Below are 11,836 nucleotides of genomic sequence, written 5' to 3'. Positions count from 1 at the left end.
TAATTATTTCGCTAATTTCTATTCTACTGTTGATCGATTGAAAAATAATATTGCGATTCTTCATAAACTAACGTAACACGTAGGTAAAATTTATTAATTTTGGACAAAAATATTAACGAAAAGAGTAAAATATTATTATTAGGAATCGTAATATTATTTTTCAATCGACGAGACGAGAGTTAGCAAAATAGTTAAGAATTGAGGTGGAATTTTATTCTTAATATTATAATGTAATAATGGTAGTATTTGCTTTTATGAATAGAAAACTTCCATTCAAAGGATTCACTCACATGTCATGTAGCTGGCAAAAGTGCATAGTAATGTGCCAACAAACAGACAGTTTTCACTATACAATTTTCTTCAACCACAGCTCTTGCTTTTCCGTATCTTTAAGCACATTTAACATTTTATTTAGGTGATGATATTGGTAATACACATGGACATTGTACAACAAAAGCTACGTAGATATCAATATTAAATTTGATTCATCCATGCTTTTTTTTTTTCCAATTATTTATTAGATATGAGCTCGTACGCATGCAAAAAAGAATTAGTAACCAAAACGTAAAACTTTAGAAAGGTTGAGGTTTGTGGAGAGGATATTTATAGAAAAATTTTTAAGTGTATCGATATATTGATATTTTAGTAATTTTTAATCGTTGATTTTAATTGTAAAAAATATATACAATTAAGATCAATAATTAAAATTTATTAAAACACTGATGTATGCTTAAAAAAAATTTAAAATTATGTATATTCTGATTAGGTGGCAGTGGTGTTATCATCGTGGAACAATATCAGTAGTGCATATAGACACGCGTTAAACGGGTTGTGTGTGTTTCAATTTGGAGAAAGAAAATTTAATAATTAATTACCCAAATTAAACCTACCCTTTTGTTTTCTCTCTATTTAATTAAAAAAGTAAACAAATTATAAACTTGAAAAAAGTTTAATTGATAACTGAATACAGAAGCAGCCATAATTAGTTTGGTCTTGCATGCCATGATAATTTTTCTAGACTTTGCTAGGTAGATCATTATTTTTTTGTAATCCCATATACTTAAATGCTTTAGTTGGTCGCCCGTTATTATAGAATTGAAATAAAAAAATGTTAACTTTGGTTGTCCCAAAAAAATAAACAATGCTCCGGGCTGTAGTGTTATTTCTTTTGAAGGTGTGGTTGCCCTTAAAATTGTTGATATCTAGGTCTTCGTTTTGGCGCATGCCCAATTGAATATCCAAAAGATTGAGTATATATTGGGAGCTACTATTAAGATCTGCGTGTCTGCATAGAAAGGATTAACGTTTGCAACAACTAATGAAGAATATAGTTTTCTCACGGAATAAGAGACCAGAACTAGCCGTAAAAAATGATGACGCTAATAAATCTAATTATAAAAGAATTAAAATTAATTTATAACTATAAAAGATAGAATTTTATAAACAAAATTACTTAAATCCTAAAATCTATCAAAAATAATTAAATTATTTTAGAAATTTCAGAGTCCCATCAATTTCAAATTCATCATCAGCATTCTTATACAATAACAAAACAAATAAATACATAGATCAATTACTTAAATTTAAACAACAAACCAATAAATAAACAAAAATTAAGTAAAAAATAGCTTCAATAGCCGAATCAAATTCCATTATTCATCATCTTACATTGCAACAAACACGCATTCATTCAAGAAGAAGACGAGCACACGTAAAAATCATAAAAAAATAAAAGCCACAAATCAAACAACTTGGACAGTACAGATCCCAAGCGACGCATGCCTCGCCGGAATTCATGGCTTCCAAACCCTCATATGGGTCCTCATAAGCTCCCCAACCGTTAACGATCTCTTTGGCTTAACTTCCTTTGCCTCGATCCTGAATGCGAACTTGAACCCGGATCAGAGATAAGACTTTCTGAACTTCAAATTTGACAATTTCAAGTTTATTGTCCAGTAGTGACGTATCCAAAAATTTTAATTAATGAAGACAAAAATTTTACACATATACTCATATATGCATGCACACAAATACATAACTTAATATAATTGTATACATTAATCTAAAACATGTAATTTGATATATCAAAATATAGTAATTAATCTAATTTAATAAAAAAAATTATAATTATTTTTTTTATTATTTACATTATGAAAATATTAAATAATAATTTTAATAATATTTGTATAAAATCAACAATAGTATATTGAATTTATTTTTTTAGTACAATATTAAAAATATTTACTTTCTTTACATAATAATAGTAATTTTTTATAATATTAAATCTTTTGTATCTCATTTAAATTTAAAAATAGTATATTCAACTTCTATCTTTTTTTATTTTTTTTAATTAAAAAAGTTCATTTAAAAAAAATAAATAAGTAGAATAATAAAATTATTGTATTTTTTTAAGACGCAAAAAAAATTGATCATTGTATTTTTTTATTAAAACTAAATAATTAAACAAATAAGTCACTAAAACTTACTTATAGAAATTACATTTTAAAATTCAAAATAAAAATAAATTTAAAACAATTTTAATAATGGGGCAAGTAATTAATTATACTAATGGAGGCACTTGCCCCGGTCTCCTATACGTGGATCTGTCTCTGCTAATGCCTACTTCATCTTGTTAGCGGCGGTGGAAGTGAGGAAATAACGCTACACCGCTAGTGTATTTAACAAGTTGTGACTCGACGACTTAGTGAAAGACACAATAAGTAGTGATTGTTGTTGCTGCTGCTGCAGCTGTTGTTGAAGTTCGAACAATTGTAGCGGAGTTTAGAGGCTTTTCAGAGGAGGTACGGTAGGCAACGACGATTGTAGAAAGAGAAAAGGATTTAGGACCCGTTTGGAAACATCAAAAAGTTATTTTTTTTTAATTTTTGACTTATAGAAAGTTACATTAATGTGTTTGGTATAATTTTTTAGATAAATCTTTAACTTTTCAAAAAGTTATTTAAGAGCTTTTGAAGAAGTTAAAAAATATGATTTCTCCTATTTTCAAAAGCTATTTTATCACTCTTATTTAATGCATAACTTTAAAATAATGACTTTCATAATAACTTTCCAAACTCAAAATAACTTATTTAAAAGTTAATATTAATAAAAGTCTTTATATTTTAAGCTCTTTTTTCAAAAGAACTTATTTAAAAAGTTTAGCCAAACTGGTTTTCAAAAAAAGAGCTTTTGAAGAAGTTAAAAAATATGATTTCTCCTATTTTCAAAAGCTATTTTATCACTCTTATTTAATGCATAACTCATAACTTATGACTTTCATAATAACTTTCCAAACTCAAAATAACTTATTTAAAAGTTAATATTAATAAAAGTCTTTATATTTTAAGCTCTTTTTTCAAAAGAACTTATTTAAAAAGTTTAGCCAAACTGGCCCTTAGTCTCAAACTAAAAAGTAAAACTATTCTTTTGTTTTAACTGTAAGATTGATTATGCAGGAAACAATTTCATTTTGTCTCATAGAGAATGAAATTAGAAACAGAGCAGGAAAGAGAAAATGACTTAGTCATATATCCTGGTTCATCTATTTTGTGTAATATAGCTTATATAAAGTCTCCACCACTGTTATCTTTTCAAAAATTTACATTCATCAATTTCCTAGGATTCTATCCAATCTTATCCGGAACAAACTAAACTTCTACTCAAACTTGATTTGACTTGGTTCACTCTCGACTCTCAACCACTAAGTGCTCACCCAACTTAATAAGGGAATCCTCTAAGGATCATGAAACAAAACAGAAATACAATCAAAAGAGATATGACATAAATATTGGTTTTTCTCTCCAAGTTACCTCTCTTTGCATTTTCTCTCAATGACTTTTTCTTAATACCTTACATATATGCCTTTTTCATTGAATCAAAACCAAGAAAGATAACGCATAAAAACTGAATATTCAATGATAACCCATGAAGGAGATGATGTAGAACAGTTCAAATTCTATAAGCTTAACTCAGATTTTAAACTCTCAAATATTACCTTTCGTTTGGGATAAATGATCTCTTTAGTGTACGTGCATATCTTCTAAAACTTCAGACTTGAATAGTGAAAGTTTTGGTTAGGTTTGGATTTGAAAATTTTTCTCCTTCCTAAACTTTGATTCTTTCCTCTTTTTGTATGAGGTAACCAAGCAAACAAAGTTAACACATTGAATATTAAGCTAGCAAAAGTCTTCTACTTCTTTCTAAAAATTTAGACTAGAAAATCAAGAATTAAGAACAGAGATAAGTAGCACAGAAGAGAGATGAGCAGCAACAGTTCCATTGATATGAGTTCTTTAATGTATTATCCAAATCTAAATCTTTAATCTTGTTGCTTTAGCCCCAAGTTTCAATGTCAGTCATTGATTTACAGCAGAAGAAAGTAGCCTCTATTTTCTTCTCTGTGCTTTACCCGAAATGACAAAGCTCCACCAGCAACAAATATCTTTTTCCTTCGTGAAGCTAATGAATTAGGCTATGGTCTTGGTCCAAGTAGCTACACTTCAAACATTTGGTTCTATTATTTGGGCTACACAATTAATTTTTGGGCCTGAGAAGATGAGGCTCTAGCTTCAATAGTTTATGAAATTCTTATTTCCTTTGATTAAAGATCGGCAACTTTATTTTTTAAAATTATCACTACCCGAACAGATTGGACATAGTGCAGCATCAATGAGTCTCAATATATATATTTTTGTTAGATCAGAAAGGCAGCGGCTTGTAACTCCATTCAATGTTCAATTATCCCAAAATAGTTTAGCATATTTTGTCAATTTCAGCTATCATATGGGTTTGTACAACAACACTTACATCAAACAAATTTTTGGACTTTCAACCCAACCAAATATATATTTGTTATAAAAAATATCATTATTATCTTTTAAACTCAACAATAATGTTAAAGAGCCAATAGAATTTATTATTTTTGTCTAATAATTAATCAATAATATTTAAAAATATTAACTAAAAAACATATTAATCTATTAGTAATATATTAAAACAGAGCACAAAGTAATTTCTAGATGCATTGTTAGTCTTTTAGCTTATCTATATCAACTAAATCCTAATTTTATTACATATTGATTTTCATTATAGATAAAAGGGAAGTATACTAGGAATGGCGTTCGGTATATTTTCTCTTGAAAAAGAAAAAAAGTTTTATGGTAATTTCAACCTTCTGTTTGGATTGTTCTATACTCATTTCTCAATATTCCCTCATGATGATTAGTTTAATTGTAAGAACAATAATGTCTGATTAATAAAAAATACGGGCCTGCTACACATACAAGTTTATAAGCATCTAAGTTGGCCCAGCCCAAATTGAAGACACGCGCATAAAGAAGCATAACATAGCGCGTCAAAATCACGCGCTCAATACAAACGGTTACGTATGGCAGACTCTTCCACTTCCTCCACTTCTTCCATTTTTCAAAACGCTTCGAAAACAAGGAAACACTCCCATTTTCGAGCAAAAATCAAAGTTCAAAATATACAAATCGTTGTTCGAAACCTCCATCAAAACAACATCAAACTCTCCGTGAAGAATCTGAAGAGAAAACAAAGCAACAACACTCAACGTAAGTTCATTAAGATTACTGTATATTCTACTTTTCTTCTACGTCGTTCTTCTAGGGTTTACTGGGCTATTATTCTTGCTTCTTTGTTACACTGTTCTAAGTTCTACGTCGTTCTACGTTCTTGTTCTAAGTTCTCCTGCTACTGTTGTTGATTTTTGGGGGTTTATTTCGTAGATTGGGGGGTGTATACTGCTTGAACTTATAATGTGGCTTGATATTGAAGCATGTTTGACTGATATCTGACTGATATATATGAATGTATCTGAATAATATCTATCTCACTATTATCAATGGGTGTATCTGATTCTTACATATGGGTGTATCTTACTGTTATCAATGGGTGTATCTAACTCATATATGCGTGTATCTTACTGATATCTCAATTAATTTGATATTGAAGCATGTTTGAGTGATACCTGACTGATATATATGGATTTATCTAAATCATATCTATGGGTATATCTCACTGTTATCAATGAGTGTATCTGAATCATATCTGTGGGTGTATCTTACTGTTATTAATGGGTGTATCTGACTCTTATATATGGGTGTATCTTACTGATATCCTTGACTTTTTATTTTTCGTTTCAGATAAAATGGCAGCAAGAAAATGTAGAACCTAGGCACAATTACTCAAGAGGGGGGGTGAATTGAGTATTGCAACAACAATGAATCTTTTTGCGAAAGTTAAAGACAATATACAAAAGTGTTATTGTACTAGTATTTTTCCAAGAGCTTAACTCAATTGCTAAGCATTTATAAGGAGCTTTTACTTTCCAATAGACACCAACTCAAATAAATTGATGAGTGATACCTATATGGATTTATCTAAATCATATCTATGGGTATATCTCACTGTTATCAATGAGTGTATCTGACTCATATCTATGGGTGTATCTTACTGTTATTAATGGGTGTATCTGACTCATAATTTTTAGAAGATTCCAGGGTAAGACCCTCAAAAGTCTTACCGATGAAATGATGGAAATAGGCGTTGGCAGCAAAGAGGAACACCTGATGTTTAAGAGGATATTCATCCTCTACATACAGATGGCGTTCCTTTTGCCAACGACGATAAACAAAATATCGCCCGTGCACCTGGCCCCAATTTTTAAGATGGACGGCATATCGGAGAGAAACTGGGGGGCATGTTTTGACCTTCATTATCAAGGGCATCACAGACTACCAGGAGAAGAAGAAGAAGGCAATTGATGGCTGCCTCTTTGCCCTGATGATAATATACTTTTATCTTTCTGAAAACAAAGGCAAGAAGAGGGCTGAAAGACCACCAAAGCCTTGGATTGCCAACTGGACTAAGGAGCAGTTGGTGGAAAGAATGACTGCAGAAAGAGAAAAAATTTTGGTAAGTAAACATAATATGTTGCTTGTATTTTATTTACCTGAATGCTGCTAGCTAAAATATCTCATGTTTCAGGGGATTGTGAAGATGGCGGAGACAAGACCAAGAGAAAAAATGAAAAAAAAAAAGAAAAAAAGAAAAAAAAACAAGAAATAAAAAAAACAAAAAAAAGGAAGGCGAGTCCAACATCGTCTTCGGAGACAGAAACAGCTACTGACAGTGACACTTCTACCTCTGAGTATGAGACTCAACAAGACTCAGAAGATTCAGCAAGAAAACACCCTATCAAAAAGGGGAAAAAGTAAGTACCATACTTGGGTGTAATTTCTTTTTCGAGTTGGGTGTATTTTGTTGATCACATTGGGTGTATTTTTAGTATGTTCTAAATAATCATTGTTTGCCTTTCAGAATGGACTCCAGAAAAAGAAAGCAGAGGCAAGAGGAGTCAGATTCTGATTCAGAATCAGAATCTGAAACAAGTGATGAGTAATGTCTTGAAATTATTACTCCTTTCTTTTGGCTTCATTATAAAGATTTCGTGTATTAACTGAAGTGTCTATTATTAACTTATAGGAGCGAAGAATCATCACCTGCAGAGAAGGAGAAGAAAAAGAAAAAAACAAAAACAACACCAAAAAAGTAAGCACTTCTTTGCATAATATTGTGATAAAATTAACTTTTTATTTCTAATTGGTACTCTTTTTTTTCCACCCAAAACACAACCAAAAAAGAAAAAAGTTGTCGTGGAGGATTCACCTCCTAAAGAAGACCAATACTTTGACGGGTACAGTACCTCGTAAGCTATATTACCGTCTATCATCGTAATTATTTTTGTTAACATCTTCTTTTATGAATGTAGTGAGACATATGAAATATCAAGTGACGAACTGGATGAATGGCTAGGGCAAAACGTTGATAAATCTGCTGCAGATGGGTATGTCTTGCTGGGCTGTCTATTTCATATTTTGTTGTGTTTTGTATGCTAATAATTGTTTCTTGTTTCGCAGGGAGAATCAACCTGACCTGCGATCGACAGAAGGTCGCTATGTGTCGTCTGAAACGTAAGAAGCTTTATTATTTAATAAAATCTTGTTATCATGATTTAGGTGTATCTTGTGGAACCATTTGGGTGTATTGTGTGGATCAAGTTGGGTGTATGTTGTTTAATAAGTTGGAATATTAAGTTTGTTGTGTTGGGTGTATATTGTCCATTCGGTTGGTTGTATCTTGTGCATTCATTTGGGTGTATTTTATACCTGTATCTTATTTTGTCTGAATAACATGAAATCTGTTTTAGAATACCGGCTGTGAACTTGGGAAGTGATGGTCCTTCCTCTCAAGGACACACATAACAGAGTAGTGTAAACCAGCCGTCACAGAGCATGTAATTTCTCTTTCAAATAACCGTTACTTTTGTTCTTCTATTACCCTTCTACTTCTAATTCTGTATATATTTTTTTTAGAAAAAAAATTCCTTTATTATTTTATTCAAGAAAAAAAAGGCAGGAAAAAAAAGCAAAAACTGCAAGTATGTAAGTTCTCAAAAAAACAAAGCCTGTCTTCTTTTTGAATTGTTCGGGTGTATTTCTTGAATTTCTTTGGGTGTATTTTAGGTTGAGTCCGTCTGATTCGAATATGATGGTTGTGAGGGAACAGACACCGTCGGAAGCGCTTGCAATGTGAGTTTTCTAATAATATTTCAACCTTATAACCTTATTATTTTCAAAGGCATTGTTAACCTTTCCTTTTTCTTCTTGTTTAGAGTCCCGATTCTGGTTTTTGTGCCGGCATCCCAAACAACCACAGAGACAGATTTTGAACCAACCTCTATGCTACAGATTGAAGGGACTACAGAAACGTAAGAAATAGTATTGAGTGTATATTTGTTTGGAGTTTGGGTGTATATTAGCTAACAGTTTGGGTGTATATTGATGTGATTAGTTTCTTTTATGCCGTGATTAATTTTTTGTAACTGTGCAGCACTCCTGAAACCCCCAAACAACTTCAAGAGACCACACCCACGGTTCCCCCAGCTCCAACTAAAATGTAAGTTCATCAGACTAAAATCAATCTTTGCTTATCATCCGTATATTCTTATTCTTATTCTTATTCTTATACATGATGACGCAGTCATCCAGACGCAGAAGACGCTGCTGCCCTGTTGATGATGGCACGGACAGCATCCTATGTTTCTAAAACAGATCCAGGGGTGCCATCATTCAGCCTTGGATTGACTGATTGAAGCCAGGAGGGGGCGTCAACGCAGGAGACAGAAAGGGAAAAATCTCCAGAAGCTGCGAATTTGATAGAACAATTGGACAGTTTGGTCCAAAGAATAGCAAGCAGCGCGGCGAAAGGAAAAAACACAAGTTCACAAATTCAGAGGGAGATTGGGGGAGAAAGTTCTGCAAAGTTTCGAACTCCTGGGGGATTATATCAGATTACGGATGATATGAAACAAAAGTGCTACATCTGGGGGACAAGACTGAAGGAAGATGCAGATGGCAATACTAACGAGTACGAGGAAATGTGCACTCTGATTAGCCAAGGAGAATACATTTTGATGAGAATGCACCTTGCCTCCCTACAGGCAAAAAGTGATATAGAATCTCAGGTAATATTAGAATAACATTAATCTTTTTACACCAAAGTCAATTACAATGCTTATTAATGTAAAATTGATTTTGGCATATATTTCTAGATTGTATCTGCCATCTGCCTCATCCTCAACAACAAAAATGAAAAGAGGTTTAAAGAACAAATATACTGTCTCCCCCCCCGATATTGTGGTAAGTGTTACTTCTCCGAACTTTGGGTGTATTTTCTGTATTGATTTGGGTGTATTTTTTACGTTCCATTGGGTGTAAGTTTAGTATTTCATTTCTTGATTCGCAATTCTTGCAGTACATGGCACTTTCGGATCACCCAAACGGGGAATTCGTATCACCGAAAACGAAAAAGGAATTCAGGGTGGAAGCCTACCCGAGTTTCATTCCCTTCATAGATAGAAAAAAATTGACTTCGCACCCATATGTAAGTTTTCGTTTGCTAAATTTGTTAGTACGCTTATTTACTTATTTGCAAAATAAAATAACACACTGTTCACGTGTGGCAATCCTTCAGATTTTTGCCCCTGTCTGCTACTCGGGGCATTGGTGGTTATGGCTGATAAATACAAGAAAGCGGAAATGTCAAATACTTGACCCGCTACACAAAAAAGCTCCCACCGATGAGAGAAAGGCCATTAATAAATTCACTGTAAGTTGCCTCTGTCTTCTTTATTTTAATAGATAGGTCTATTTCTTTAGTTCTGATGGGTGTATATTGTCCATTCAGTTGGGTGTATCTTATCCATTCATTCGGGTGTATTACTGATTTGTTTTCGTATTTAAGGGATACGTATTTTCAAGATTGATAACATATGCCGGCGGGGAACCTCTGCAGAAAGGGGAGAGGGAGAAGGAAATTAAATCACCATATGTTAAAATATCAGGCCAAAAAACAAGGTATAAATTTGTGACTCTGAACATTAAACTTTTGTAAATGAGATTTGTAATTTATTTTCTTCGTTTTCAGCTATGACTGCGCTGTGTACGTTATGAAGTGGATGGAGTTAATTGAGCCGGAAAACATCAAAAAGGGGAAGTATCAATGGGATAATTGGCCACAGGTAACTGTCTTTAGAACCATATAACTCTGTATTACTTTACTGAATTAATATTGCTGTTTAAACAGAATATACTTTTTAATTGTAGGAGGAGGTGGACCACTACAGAGTGGAGTACGCTTCCTGGATACTATTCAGTGAGATGAATACACAGAGAGATCGGGCAATTAGAGAGAGTAGTGCTATAAGGCTGTCGAAGCCATCCTCTGTATTATTAAGTCCGTTTTGTCAGATTAATTCTGCTGATATAGAAACTGGGTAATCCAACTGCTTGGTAGTTTGTAAATTGAACAAATAATGTAAATATTTGCCATTTATCAACAACTTCTATTCCATGTATATTTTTCCCCATAGTTAAACTATCTGTGCTGGTAAACTGTCTGTGATGTATTCAAAAGTTGTATTACAGGTGGTAAAATATGAAGGAAAAATCAAGGCATATATAAACGCAAATTATAAACTGTTACACCCAACGCAAGTCTAATAATACACCCAAGATTGCATAAAATATACACCCAAACTGTCTGTGCTGTATTCAAAATGTATGAATTACATGTACTAAAATATGAAGAAAAACATCAAATCAAATATAAACCCATAACCTGAGAATTTTTACAGCTTTTGTTCTATATGTATCTATATATGTGTCTATATGTAAATTGTGAATTAACAAAAATATACCCAAAATAACAGTGCTTTTACACCCATATTCTATAAAACTATACACCCAACGAGTTATCCCCTGCTGCTGGTACCCTGAACTGATAACTCATAACGTGTCCTTGATATTGGCTGCAATTTGAATGCGCCACTGATGCAGCATCAAAAAGGTTTATCTGAAATATAACACACACACATTACCTAAACTATTAACGAGAAAAATAAACTCAATCGCCACAAATTTAAAGAACAGTACTTTTACCTCGCTTAAAACTTTTGTCTTCTTCTTCTTTGTGGCATTTGCGATCTGTTTCTCCAGCTTTGAACCTAGCCTGTTTTTTGGACGTCCTCTTGTTCGAATCCTTGGCGGGCTTTGAAGCTCGTTAACGGATTCCAAGTTGGCGTCTTCGTGGGATAAAGAAGATGTCCCCTTCCTTTTGGCTTTTAAAGATTCCACCTCAGCCATGATGTTATCGTACGCACGGTGCAGAATTACAGTCAGCTCCTCCGATTCGGATGCAAATTCGCAAATATTTTGCGAACGAAAAACCAATTGGTCGAACCTCTTGCTTCTTG

General features: G+C 32.7%; 2 long non-coding RNA genes across 2 annotated transcripts; both read left to right on the top strand.

Moving 5' to 3' along the window:
- On the top strand, nt 7,640-7,853 carry LOC110269821. The gene is made up of 2 exons (XR_002358579.1): nt 7,640-7,717; nt 7,793-7,853. It is a non-coding gene; the product is annotated as an uncharacterized LOC110269821 (long non-coding RNA).
- On the top strand, nt 8,696-9,282 carry LOC107634694. Its single transcript, XR_001619034.2, has 3 exons — nt 8,696-8,791; nt 8,914-8,979; nt 9,064-9,282. It is a non-coding gene; the product is annotated as an uncharacterized LOC107634694 (long non-coding RNA).

This window comes from Arachis ipaensis, chromosome B03, assembly GCF_000816755.2.
Source record: "Arachis ipaensis cultivar K30076 chromosome B03, Araip1.1, whole genome shotgun sequence".
Classification (NCBI taxonomy): domain Eukaryota; kingdom Viridiplantae; phylum Streptophyta; class Magnoliopsida; order Fabales; family Fabaceae; genus Arachis; species Arachis ipaensis.
This window is presented reverse-complemented; position numbering and strand designations above follow the sequence as displayed.